At 40.8% G+C, this 13230-nt stretch overlaps 1 non-coding gene across 1 annotated transcript; it reads left to right on the top strand.

Annotated features, from left to right (window-relative positions):
- Nucleotides 1-7143: 7143 nt before the first annotated feature.
- LOC111812986 lies at nucleotides 7144-7339 on the top strand. The gene has a single exon (XR_002818347.1). It is a non-coding gene; the product is annotated as a U2 spliceosomal RNA (small nuclear RNA).
- Nucleotides 7340-13230: the final 5891 nt, after the last annotated feature.

Here is a 13230-nt window from a genome sequence, read left to right as displayed (position 1 = left end):
AATTTAAGTTCACAGAGCTTGAGGGCTGACGAAACAACTCAGCAGACTAAGCACCTGCTTAGGCAAGTACAAAGAATGGGGTTTGATCCCTAACACCACATGCTGCAGCAGCCCTGCCCCCAGGTGCACTGAGCTGGCCACCAAGACCATGTGTGGTGGCACACACCTGTAATGCCAGCACTGGGGAGCTGAAAACAGAAGGATCATTACGAGTCAGCTGCGTAGTGAGACCCTGTACCAAATACGTTAAAAAAAAAAAAATCACAGAGCTTTTAAGTGATGCTTTAACATGAACTCCTTTCCAGCCAACTCTAAAGCCCATTCTGCTACATTGCATTCTTAAACAGTAGTTGCCATTTATTAATATCCCAGCCATTAAAACTTTGCAGACCATAAGATTTCACTTGCAGCTCACTGGTAGCACAGGAACATCCTTTGAATAAAAGTTTATTTACAAAAACAGTGGCTGACTGGAGTTTGCCTGTGGGTTTTAGCTGGCTTATGCCTGAAGCTCCTGTTTCTTCAGCTTTTTTTGTACACACAGATCACCTGAAGCTCTTGGTGAAGTGCAGATTCAGATTCAGCAAGGCTTAAGTAGGGCTTAAGATCACCTCTAACGTGTGTCTAATGAATGGTTCTACTTTGTGGGCCATACTGAATAGCAAGGCACTTTTAGACCTTCCATTATCCAACTCAGTAGCCCCTAGCTACATTGAATACTGAATGTCAGGTATTTAAAGGTTTAATGCCCAAAACTCTGGATAAGAACTATACTACTCAAAGGAGGCCACCTGGAAAATTGTTTTCTTGGGATTCCCTACTCTCTGCTGCCATTCAGCTCTGAGCAGCTGCTGTAGCTATGATCTAAGGGGGTCCTGCAGCTTCTGCTAGTGGTAGGTCTTACTGTTTTCCTTGCAGTGCTGGTTTTGCAGACATACAGAATGCAAAATGGGGTCATAGATGCTTCCAGAGTTTTTATGGGAAAACCCAAGAGGCCAGAGGGTGTGGCAGAATCAAAGACACTGCAAGCAGATCATGAGGGGGTCATCCAAGAAGCTGTGAGAGTGAAGCCAAGGCTGCACTGAAGATCCTAAGAAGTTACACTGGGAACGTGGGACATCTGAGGAAAGCCGCAGGCAGCAAGCAGAGCCAGCCCAGTAGAATGGCCATGTGGGCTGCAGCTGGCAGAACCATCACTTTGTACTCCAAGTGCCAGACATGAAGCTATAGGATTTGATATTTGCCTTGGTTGGTTTTGGTCTAGTCCTTGCTTTCTGTCCCCCTATTCCTCGTCTTGCATGGGAAGATGTATCTTATGCCACTGTACTTGGAGGAGTGTGCCACACTATGGTGATCTGAGATATTTATGGGCTTTTACAGGCAGGAAGTACAAAACCATAACTATAGGTTTTTGATAGTGCAGGGCAGGTGCCATGAGTTTGGGGAGCAGGTGGGTATGGATGAAGAACAACCAGGAGTGAATTGCAGGTATCTGAGAATAAGTGAGGAAGCCATATTATGTTGGAAAAATAAAAACTGAATAAAAGGGACATCTCTGCTTTAGGGCAGCTACGTTTGCACTTTTCTTTTTCTTTTTTTTTTTTTTTTTTTTTTTTTTTTTTTTTTTTTTTTTGAATTCTTATTGCATGAAATGTTTTCCATCCTTTTAGTTTATGAGTTTCTTTTTGGGTTAAGTGGATTTCTTGTATACAGAATTCTGTTGGATATTGTTACTTGACCCATTCTGCTAGTTGCTGTCTTCTAATTGGTGAATCATAACCATTTACATTGAGAATAATTAGTGATAGGTACTGACTTATTCTTGTCTCAGTTTCTTATTTTTCTGTTGCTGATTCTCTGTTGTCTTAGTTCTTTTCTGTCATTGCTGAGACACAATACCTGACACCCAAAGAGGAAAAGATTTATTTAGCTTACAGTTTATAGAAGTTTCAGTCCATAATAAGCTGGTTCCAAGGCAGAGGAAAAAGAAGGGAAAAAGAAAATTCTTTCTGTCCCTTATATTGTATGCAGGCTACCTGCCCTTGGGTGGATGTAGCACTTGTACCTTTAATCCTAACCAGAATTATGCCAAACCAACTAGTAGTCTAATGTCCTAATCACATACCCTTAATCCTAGCATCATATACTCTAGATTTAAAGTCACCTCTGAGAAGCCCCATGACCCACATGAGGCTTTCGGGGGACATCTAAGCACAAACTATAACACCTATCTTTCCCTTCTGCTTACACTGAAATCTTTGTATTAAACCTCTTGTTATTGTCAGCTCCATTGCCTATTTCTAGGACATCCTTCTGAATTTTTTAAAGTACTGGTTTAGTGGTCATGAATTTTTTTTTTTTTTTCTGGAACCAGGGATTGAACTCAGGCCCTTGCACTTGCCAGGGAAGCGCTTATTCCACTGAGCCATCTCCCCGGCCCCAATGAATTTCTTTTAGTTCTCTTTATCATGAAAATTATTATTTCTTTACAATTTTGAAAGATAGTTTTACAGGATATATCAGAGTTGGTTGGAAATTGTTTTCATTTAGGACTTGAAGACCCCAAACTTCTGACCTTCAAGGCTTGTTGAAATAGCTGCTATTTTCTAATGACTTTACTTTAGAAGTGATTTATTACTTTTTTTTTTTTCCTTATATTTAGGACAGGGTCTACAGGGTCTCACTACGTAGATTGGACTCAGTGATTCTCCTGTTTTCAGCCTCCCAAGTTCTGGGATTATAAGTGCACCCCACCATGCCCAGTCTCAGTCGCCATCAGCATGCCTTGTGGGCAGGGCCAGCACAGCATACCAGGGATCAAACCCCAGCTGCTGCGCTCAGCCTAAGCAGGCGCTTTAGTCCGCTGAGCTATAAGGCCGGCCCTGCTTTTCTTGAAATATTTTTGAGATTTTTTTTTTTCTTGTGGTGGACCGCTAGTATTTTGACTATAATGTGTTATGCAGAAAATCTTTCCTGATTTTGGCCATTTGGGGTTGTAGATGCCTCTATTACCTGTATATAAAATTCTTTCCCTTTATTGGGAAAGTTTTCTGCTATTATTTTACTAAACAGATTTTTTCATGCCATTTGTGCTGTCTTCTGACTTTCACTAATTCCAGTGAATATAATACTTGTCTTTGTGTCATTTTGGATTCATTTTTTATGATCTCTTATGTTTTAAGGTATCTCATTAATTGGTCACTGCCTTGTCTTCTAATTCTAACACTGTCCTCACATTGGTCACTTCTACACCATATACTTTTTTTTTTAATATTTATTTATTTATATATGTATTTATTTATTTATTTTGTGTGTGGCCAGCTCAGCCCACCAGGGGGCAGGCGGGCTGGCATGTGGTGCTGGGGGATTGAACCACGGTCCCTGTGCTTTGCTTGGCTTAGCTTGTTCTAAGTAAGTGCTTTAGACCACTGAGCCATCTCACCAGCCCTACACCATATACTTTTGATAAAATTTTTAATATCCTGAGTTTGTATATGGAGCCCTTTTATGGATTCTAATTATTTTCTATGCTGGTCATCATGTTTCACATAATTTTGTTTAGCTCTGTTTTACAGCTTTATACTATTGTCCTCTGTAGACTTATCATCAGTTTTGTTTATTTGGCCCAAATCTGTTTATTTACATCTTGTTTGAACTTATCAAATGCCTTATTGCTCTGTTTTGTTATCTCCCTAATATGATTTCCAATAGTATATATGTGTGGCTTTTCCCTGTGGATCAACTTTGGGGGATTTAAGAGGTTTTGGAGGCATTTTGTTTGTTTTCATGTTTGTTTATTTTGCTTTGTGTTATGTGTGCTCAGGGTTTGGGTTGATCATGGTGGAAAGTAGTTTTTAACATGGAGACTCTTTAGTTAATCCCTACTTTTCAGTGGTATTCTGTGGGTGAACCCGCTCTTGACCTCTGCCTCTGTCCCAGGATCTAGTCACCTTCATTTTCTTGGGATGCAGTGTTGTAGTGTATTTGACTCAGTAACCAGTTTCCCAGGAATGGGTCACTGTATTGTTAAGGACCCCAAGGCAAGCCAGATATTAGCATTACAAGAAAAGCAATTAATTTTCTTTGTACCAGGAATTGAACTCAGGACCTTGCACTTGCTAGACAGGTGCTTCTACCACTGAGCTATACATCCTGGGCCTCAAGAAAATCAATAATAATAGCTATGTCACATTGGCTATAGTAATAAAATCAGCATCAGTTATGACATCAGCTGATGACATAGCTCAGTAGCATAAGGTCCTGAGTTCGATCTCCAGTGCCAACCCCTCACCCCCCAAAAAACAGCATAAATTATGACATCAAATATATACTGAATATTGAAAAATCCTAAGGACCAGTAATGTCCCCCTCTTAACCATAAAAAAGAGATATGTAAATATAGTATGAATGCTACAGGCAAACCAAATATCAACCTAATTATCTACTAAATGAAGCAACTTTACCTCTGTTAACTATAGGGGGGAAAAACAGTACTTAACAGCAGTAGTATAAAGTAACTAGGTACTTAGAGATTCAAGAAGCTTAGTAGTTATGCTAGTAAAGGTAGAAGATGGTGGGAAACCAGAGAATGAAAAAAACAAAATTTGGTAAGTTAATCAATGAGATGAAAAGGAGGAGAAAACAGTGAGATGTGGGGCTTCTATTGCAAAATAAAGGAAAATCAGTAGTGTTACAGAACAGTTCCAGGAGACCAAAAAGAAAAAGAAGAAAAAGATAAACAGAACAAAATATAGCATATAAGATAAAGAGAAGGGCCGGGAGATGGCTCAGTAGAATAAGCACTTGCCTGGCAGGCACAGGGTCCTGAGTTCAATCCCCAGTACTGCAAATAATAATAATAATAATAATAATAATAATAATAATAATAACAAAGAGAAGAGAAAAAAGAGTGAAGGGAGAAAGAGAAAAGAAACTAAATGAGGAAAAAAGGACAAAAAAAACAATGAAGTACAGATAAAAATAATGAAAGTAGAAAAAAAGATCAAGTCAAAGAAAAAATTTCTATGTTGTTGAATGAATGAAGGCCAGCCAAATAGCTCAGTGGATTAAAGCACCTGCAAGCAGGTGCAGGGGCTGGGTTTTGATCCCCAGGCCTGCTGTGCTGGCCCCACCCCCAGGGCATGCTGAGACAGCAATTGAGACTGGGTATGGTGGCATGCACCTGTAATCCCAGCTCTTGGGAGGCTATAAACAGGTGGATCACCACCAGTCTTATCTAGTAGTGAGACCCTGAACACCCTGTAAACCCTTCCGTAAAATAAAAAAAATTTAAAAAAAAAAAAAAAGAATGGTGCCTTCTCAAGAGCTACAGCCTTGGAACCAAGGCATAAGATTTTCTCTGCCTAGATTTAGGGCCCATGGGTTTTTTAAGCGTCCTTGCATGAGTGGCCCCTTGGTCCATTCAACCCAGGCTGTGGTCACCAACCAAGCCCAGGCATGTCCTTGCTCTTGTTAGTAGATAGGAAACCCAGTTAGCCCTCTGCTTTCTGCTGGGTGAAGGCTGAAGGACAGCAGATCACATGGACTGTTGACTTAATGTCAGTAGACCTGGGGTCTGGTTGCTCCGATTTCTCCCTGAGCATTGTCCTTGTCCAGGATCAGGTCAACTGGTTAGTCCTTGTCTCTCCTGCCCAATGCTTAAGGAGAAGCAAAATGTAGGGGCAGCTCGGAGTAATTGGATGGTCCTGCCCTTGTGTGAGGGGTGTGTGTGCCAGCACAGAGTTATCCAGCACAAGCGTGGTCACTCACGCTGTTGGGGGAGGGAGGGTGCTGTTCTGTGCAGGCCTGCTTGCTCCTGTGTCGGCGAGGGCCCACATGTACAGGGTGGGCCTGCCTGCTCAAGTTGGGGGCTTTATGTGTGTTTTAACTTACATGTAAGGACAAGTTATTTTTTTAAATTAGAATTTTTCATTTCTGTCTTCTTAGAATTCACTTGCTGACTGTATCAGATTTTCCATTGCTGGATATAATACCTAACACAACTTAAAGGAGGAAAGGTTTAATTTAACTCATAGTTTGAGGGGATTTAGTTCAGAGTCAGCTGACTCCAAGGCAAGAACATCATGGTGGAAGGGCATAGCAGTCAAAGCTTTTAGCTCATAGCGCCATAGCAGCAGAGGAGGGAACAGTGCTAGAGCAGAAGGGGCCAGTGACAAGATGCAGTGCCCAAGATCATGTCTCCATGACTGGCACAGACACCAAGAGATGTGCTCTACTTATCTGCTAGGTGTTTCTTAACCCAGTGACATTGACACATCAGGATGAATAGTTACTCTGACTTATGACTTGGACAAGTGGCTCAACTCTGGTAGTCCTTGTACCCTTTGAAACTTTGCAGCCTTCCTAAGATTTACAAGAATAAATAGATGAGTGTTTCTCAAAAAATGATCTATAGATCGCTGTCCACAGTTATCCGGGTTTTTAGTTAGAATGAAAAAGTTTGGACCCTCATCAATGTTTACTGTATCAGAATCTTAGTTTGTCAGAACTACAAAAGAATTTAACATTAGACCACTTTTTCCTTTCATGTATTCATTTTTTAAAATGAGCCATTCATTTATTTGAAAAAGCAAGATGTAGGTCAGTGGTAGAGCTAGCCTTGCCTAGCATGTGCCATTTAGTCACAGCACTGGAGAAAGAAAAAGAGGGGAAAGAAAGTGTATTAGCCACTCTTGGGTTGCTAGGATACAGTAACCAGTGCCCACAATTTAAAGGAGAAAGGTTTTGATTTATCTCATGATTTCAGAAGCTTCTGTGTATGGCAAGTAGGCCTCAAAGTGGAAACATCATTGTGGATGATCGATCGATCGAAAGTGCTTAGCCAGCTGAGGCAGCTGGGAGCAGCACAGGGAAAGGGACCATACACAGTACTGAGGATCACAACTGCATGTCCCACCTGGACCCCCGAGGAAAATGCTTTACCAAGGTGCTAGGTGTGTCAATCCAATGAAGCTAACATATCAGGACTAAGTTACAGGAAGTAAGGGAAGGGAAAGAAAAGGAGGGAAGAGGAGAAAGGAAGGGAGGGAGGAAGCCTGAGACTGAGCCTAGGACTTTCCTAGAATTCAAGTTTGGCAGAAGAGCAGAGGAAGTTGCAGTTGGAGATAAAACCAAAAGAGGGCTATCACCTCTCAGTCTTTTGACTGAGATCAAGTGTTGTATCAGTTCTTATCATTTTAATTAAACTCTGATATGTCCTCTATCCCAGGACAGTCTATTCAGTGGATTCTTTAAAGTAGGAGATGGAATAGCGACTTGCTCCAATCATTCCATGCCTGAACCTAGCACTGATGTACCTCCAAGGGGAAATGAAGCTGATGTTCAAAAAGCAAGGTGCTAATACAAGCTTAGAAATGAAGATTCCAGGGCTGTCAAGACAGCTCAGTGGACTAAAAATCTGCTTAGGCAAGCGCAAGGACCAGGGTTCAATTTCCAGCACCACATGCTGCACCAGCCCTGCCCCTGGACACACTGAGCTGGCCACTAACTGGGCATGATGGTACACATCTGTAATCCCAGTGATGAAGAAGCCAAAAACAGGAGGATCACTATGAGTCTGAGCTGTGTAGTGAGACCCTGTACCAAATACATTAAAAAAGAACAATAATAAGAAAAAAGAAATGAAGATTCCAACAAGTAAGGTGTAGAGAATTGTGTTGCCTGCTTCTGATTAGGTTTGGCCTAGTCACATGATTAGGTTTGGCATGGTAGAGTTGGTGGTATTGATTGGACAAGGTTAGGGAGCAGGAGAGAAGAGGAATTAGAGATAAGAATGACAGAAGAAATTTAAGATTTACTGCGGAATGGGGTTAGGGAAATGGCTCAGAATAAGCGCTTGCCTGGTAAGCACAAGGGCCTGAGTTCAATCCCCAGTTCCACAAAAAAAAAAAAAAAAAAAAATTTACTGTAGAAGGAAATATCAATTCCAAATGTTACTGGCAACTGGGATCTTGAGGTCAGAGGAAGAATGTCCTTTTATAATTTTTACTCATATGTAAAAGTAGGCTAAAAGGAACCTCCATATACGTAACACCCATTGTGGCAAGCCGAGGAGTGTGTTTCTGTGCATGGCCGTATCACGGTCCCAGATTTTTTTTTCTGTATTTTATGGAAGGGTCTACAGGGTGTTCAGGGTCTCACTACTAGGTCAGACTGGTAGTGATCCGCCTGTTTACAGCCTTCCAAGTGCTGGGATTACAGGCGTACACCACCACACCCAGTCTCAATGTCCATCTCAGTGTGCCCTGGGGGTGGGGCCAGCACAGCAGGCCCAGGGATTCAACCCTGGACCCTGCTTGCAGGCTCTGTAATCCACTGAGCTATTTGGCTGCCCGTAGTCCAAGAATTTGTGAATGTAAATGTATATATAGAACTTGAGAACAATTTTCCATTTCATTTTATTATTTTATTTATTTTGGAGATTAACCAGGAAAATTTGTGAAGAGGAATGGGGAATGGGGAATAGGAATAGCTCCTGACAGAAGGGGTCTGGAATGAATGGGTTGTCCTATTTTACTTATGGTATGGTATGGTATGTTATGGTATGCTATGGTATGCTACGATATGGTATGTTGTTTCTCCCTTCTTTTACTGTTAAACCTGGTACTATTCTCCTGGGTGTTGTGGGTAAACAGAAGTAATACCAAGTGAAAGTAAACCAGGGGCCAGCCAGATAACTCAGCGAACTAAAGTGCCTGCTTAGGCAGAGCAAAGCAGCCAGGGTTCAATCCCCACCCCCGGGGTGCGCTGAGACAGCGACTGAGACTGGGCATAGTGGAGTGTGCTTGTAATACTAGCACTTGCAAAGCTGAGAACAGGAGGATCACCATGAGTCTAATCTACATGGTGAGACCCTGTAGACCCTGAAAACCCTGTACCAAATACATTTAAAAAAAAAAAAAAAAAAAAAGGGCCGGGGAAGTAGCTCAGTAAAATAAGCACTTGCCTGGCAAGTCCAAGGGCCTGAGTTCAATCCCTGGTTCCGCAAAAAAAATAAAGTAAACCAAGCACCTTCCTCGAAGGCTTGCTCTATTTCTGTCCCCCATCTTTCTGGAGTGCTGGTGTGGGAGTAACCTGAGGACCTAACTTTGAAATATTCTGACAACATAAGAATATTATGTGCTCAGTGGGCCTGGCAGGTAAAGAGCAATGGCTCAGCGTTTCCAGCCTTTAACATGCATCTTTACTCTCTGAAAGTGATCCTAAACCCGGAGTTCTTAACATACCAGGTCTCTACTCCTGGCCATACTTTATTCTCTCCATTGGACAAGGAAAATTACACTCAGGTGTCCCTAGGATGGCCTAACCAGACCCTTTTTTTTTTCTTGGCGGAACCAGAGATTGAACTCAGACCCTTGCACTTCCCAGGAAAGCGCTTATTCTACTGGGCCATCTCCCCACCCTCCATTTTTTTTTTTTTAATGTATTTAATACAAGGTCTCACTACACAGATTGGACTTGTAGTGATCTTTACTGTTTTTCAGCCTCCCAAGTGCTGGGATTACAGGTGCACGCCACCATACCCAGTCTCAATCTTGTCTCAGCGTGCCCCAGGGATGGGGCCAGCATGGCAGGCTGAGAATCGAATCCTGGGCCCCTGCATTTGCCTAAGCAGGCACTTTAATCCACTGAGCTATCTGACCGGCCCTAGCTACCTGGCCATCCCCTAGGCCCATTTTGACATCCTGCTATTGTGGTCTCACTCTAGGTTACATAGCCAAAGTCCCCTCCCTGGGGCCAGGGAAATGGCTCGGTAGAATAAGTGCTTGCCTGGCAAGCCCAAGGACCTAAGTTCAAAACCCTGGTTCTACCAAAAAAAAAAAAAAAGTCCCCTCCCTTCCTGCTGCTTTCTGTTCCTGGCCACTTTCTTTCTCTGTCAATTCTCAAAGATGGTTCTTTAGCCCAGAAAGAGAGGATCTAAATTGAAATCAGAAAATCCAGGCTTAAGTGTGTAACTTGCCAATAATCTCTTCCCCACTTGGTGTCTTGATTTCCTCCTCTATAAAAAGAAATTAAACAATATAATATTAGTGAAAGTGTATTAAACTATTAAGTCTAATTTGGATGTTATCCAACTATAATTATTTCTGTGTAGAATTCATGAACAATATCACAGCTCTTCATTTTACAGATGGAAAGTTAGGGTTCTGTGACCTTTATTCAATGTGGTGGTTAATCTTATGTATCAAGCTGGTCATGATATGGTACCCATTTATGTGGTCAAACACAAGCCTAGACAGTATTTATTTATTGCACCCAAGCATATGCATGCTAAGCCAACACTGTACCACTGAACTACATCCCTAACACTATCAAAGTACTTTTTTGTGTGTCCTTTTGAGACAGGGTCACTATGCAGATCAGACTGGCCTTGAACTCACTTTGTAGCCCAAGTTTGCCTCAAACTGACAGCAATCCTCCTGTCTCAGTCTCCAAGTAGTGGGATTACAGGTGTGCATTACCACACCTCATGAAAGTACTTTTAAATATGAATTTACTGTTTAAATGAGTAGACTTTAAGTATGGCAGATTTGCCTTCAAAATTTACATTAGTATCCTCCAACAAGCTGAAGACCTAAAGAGAAAAGACCAAAATCACATGAAGAAGAAGGAATTCAGCCTCCAGACTGTTTCTCAAGACGGCAACTTCAACTTTTGCTGAAATTTCCAGCCATTGGCCTAGAGCACATGTTGGCTACCCAGCAGATTTCATACTTTACAATTTCCAGCCCTTGCAATTTCATGGGCCAATATTGCGAATTAGATAGCTCAAAAGACAGAGACAGAGAATATAGAGATTACAGAGACACACCCAGAGTCATACTCTATTGGTTCTGTTTCTCTGGAGAACCGTAATATAGTCGTCCTCGTACTCATATGGCAATTACTGTATTTGGCATCTCCTGTGGGTCCAATTAGCTGGGTGTGGCAGTATGTAATCCCAGCACTTGGGAGGCTGAAGCAGGAGGATCACCATGAGTCTGAGACCAGCCTGGGCTACATAGTGAGTTCAAGCCCAGCCTGAACTACATAGTGAGACTTTGTCTCAAAAAAGACAACAACAACAAAAACCCCACCCCTTTTTCCACACTCTCTTGGGTCTGAGAGGCCCAGACCGGACCCTCTCTTCTGGGATTTGCCAGCTCATATTCGTTCTTCAAACTCACTGAAGCGTCATGATCTGTTAGGAAACATTCTAGCCTTTCTAACAGCATTGGAACACCCATCTCTGACAAAACAAAACAAAGCAAAAAAGGGGGATATAAATAAAGGACCATTTTGTAGTGAAAAAAAATGTAAATGTTTATAGATAATAGGATGGATATACAGCTACTTTCCCTTAGTTCAGTAAAAAGAAATGCTAATAGTGTTTAGATAAGATTTCATGTCTGCATCTTGTCCAGAATCCTCTGAACTACTATGAAGACAATAATATGCAATGTATTAATTATTGTAACTGTCCTTACTAACTTGTTTTTTAAAACTGTTTCATTGCTATTTTATCTTTTTTTCTCATTAAAATGAATTTAAAAAAATTTTTTAAAAGGAACAAACTCAGCATTGTCTATGACCAGTGTAATAAGATAAGAAAAAATTTAAAAGGCATCTGGACCAGAATGAAAAACCTTGATATAGAAAATCTGATGGAATCAACAAAAAGTCTACTAGAATTACTAAATGAGTGTAGCATATTTTAGGATAAATGATTAACATATAAAATTAATTGTATTTCTATGTATAGCAATTAAATGTTGGAAATTTTTTTTTAAATTTGTTTATTTATTTATGTGTGTGTGTGTGTGTGTGTGTGTGTGTGTGTGTGTGTGTGTGTGTGGCCAGCTCAGCCCACCAGGGGGCAGGGCTGGCTGGCATGTGGTGCTGGGGGATTGAACCGCGGTCCCTGTGCTTTGCTTAGTTTAGCTTGTTCTAAATAGGTGCTTTAGACCACTGAGCCATCTCACCAGCCCCAAATGTTGGAAATTTTAATAAAAACTTCCCATCAGAAGGTATGAAATGTACATAATTTTGCTGAGTTTACACACCTATAATATTCAATAACGGAACTTAGAAAAAATAGGGTATACAGATGAATGTCCATTTTGTATCCGTGTATTCAAAGTGGTTAGGATAGATATATAGTTGCATTCTCTTAATGAATAGAATGATTTGTTCTAATGGTGTTTGTAAATAGGATCTCAAGTCCACTTCTTGTACAGCAATTAACCACTGAGAAGAATATATGCAGTGTGTTATTTGTTGAAACTGTACTTCGATTTGATTTGAAACTGTCTCATTGCTGTTTATCAATAAAATTAAAAAAAGAAATGTACATAAATCTGACAATGCTTGTGCAAACCTGTACACTGAAAACTCTCAAAAATTGCTAAGAAAAAAAATTGCCAAGAAAAATGAAAGAATAAAATGAGAAAGTTCCTTCCAAATGGATTTATAGTTCAATGCAATCCCAGTCAAAATCCAAGAAGCACTTTTCTATGGAAGTTAGAAGGCAGATTCTAAAATTCATACAGAAATGCAAAGGGCCTGGCATAGCCAAAACAAGGCTGAAAAAGACTAAGGTGGGGGCACTGTGATTGCATGACTTCAAGGCTTATCATATATCTACAAGACTGAAGACAGTATGGCTTAAGCACTGAGATAGATAACAGGAAAAGACACACACACAGATCACTGAACTGTACAAGGTACAAAGGCATTTCAGTAGAAAACGATGCCTTTTAAGCAAACAGGGCTGAAAGAACTGAGTTCTCTAAAAGACAGCTGTGATCCATTCCTTGTGTCTTTTCATTTATTTATTTTGGTACCAAGGATCAAAACCTTGTGCTCACCAGGCAGGCACTTATGCTGGTGAGCTATCTCTCTGACTCCATTTCTTGTAACTTATACAAGAATAACTCAGGGGTTGGGGAGATGGTTCAGTTGAATAAGCACCTGCCTGGCAAGCCCATGGACCTGAGTTCAATCCCTGGTTCTGCAAAAAAAAAAAAAAAAAAAAAAAAAAAAAAAAAAAGAACTCAAAATGAATCATAAACCTAGTTATAAAACCTAAGACTACAAATGTTCTAGGAGAACATGTAGGATAAAATATTTTGACTTTAAGTTGAGCATACAATTCTTTTTTTTTTAATTTTTTTTTTTTTTAACATTTATTTAGTGTGTGTGTGTGAGGCCAGCTCAGCCCACTAGGGGGCG

Source organism: Octodon degus, unplaced genomic scaffold (assembly GCF_000260255.1).
Source record: "Octodon degus isolate 3935 unplaced genomic scaffold, OctDeg1.0 scaffold00156, whole genome shotgun sequence".
Lineage (NCBI taxonomy): Eukaryota > Metazoa > Chordata > Mammalia > Rodentia > Octodontidae > Octodon > Octodon degus.
This window is presented reverse-complemented; position numbering and strand designations above follow the sequence as displayed.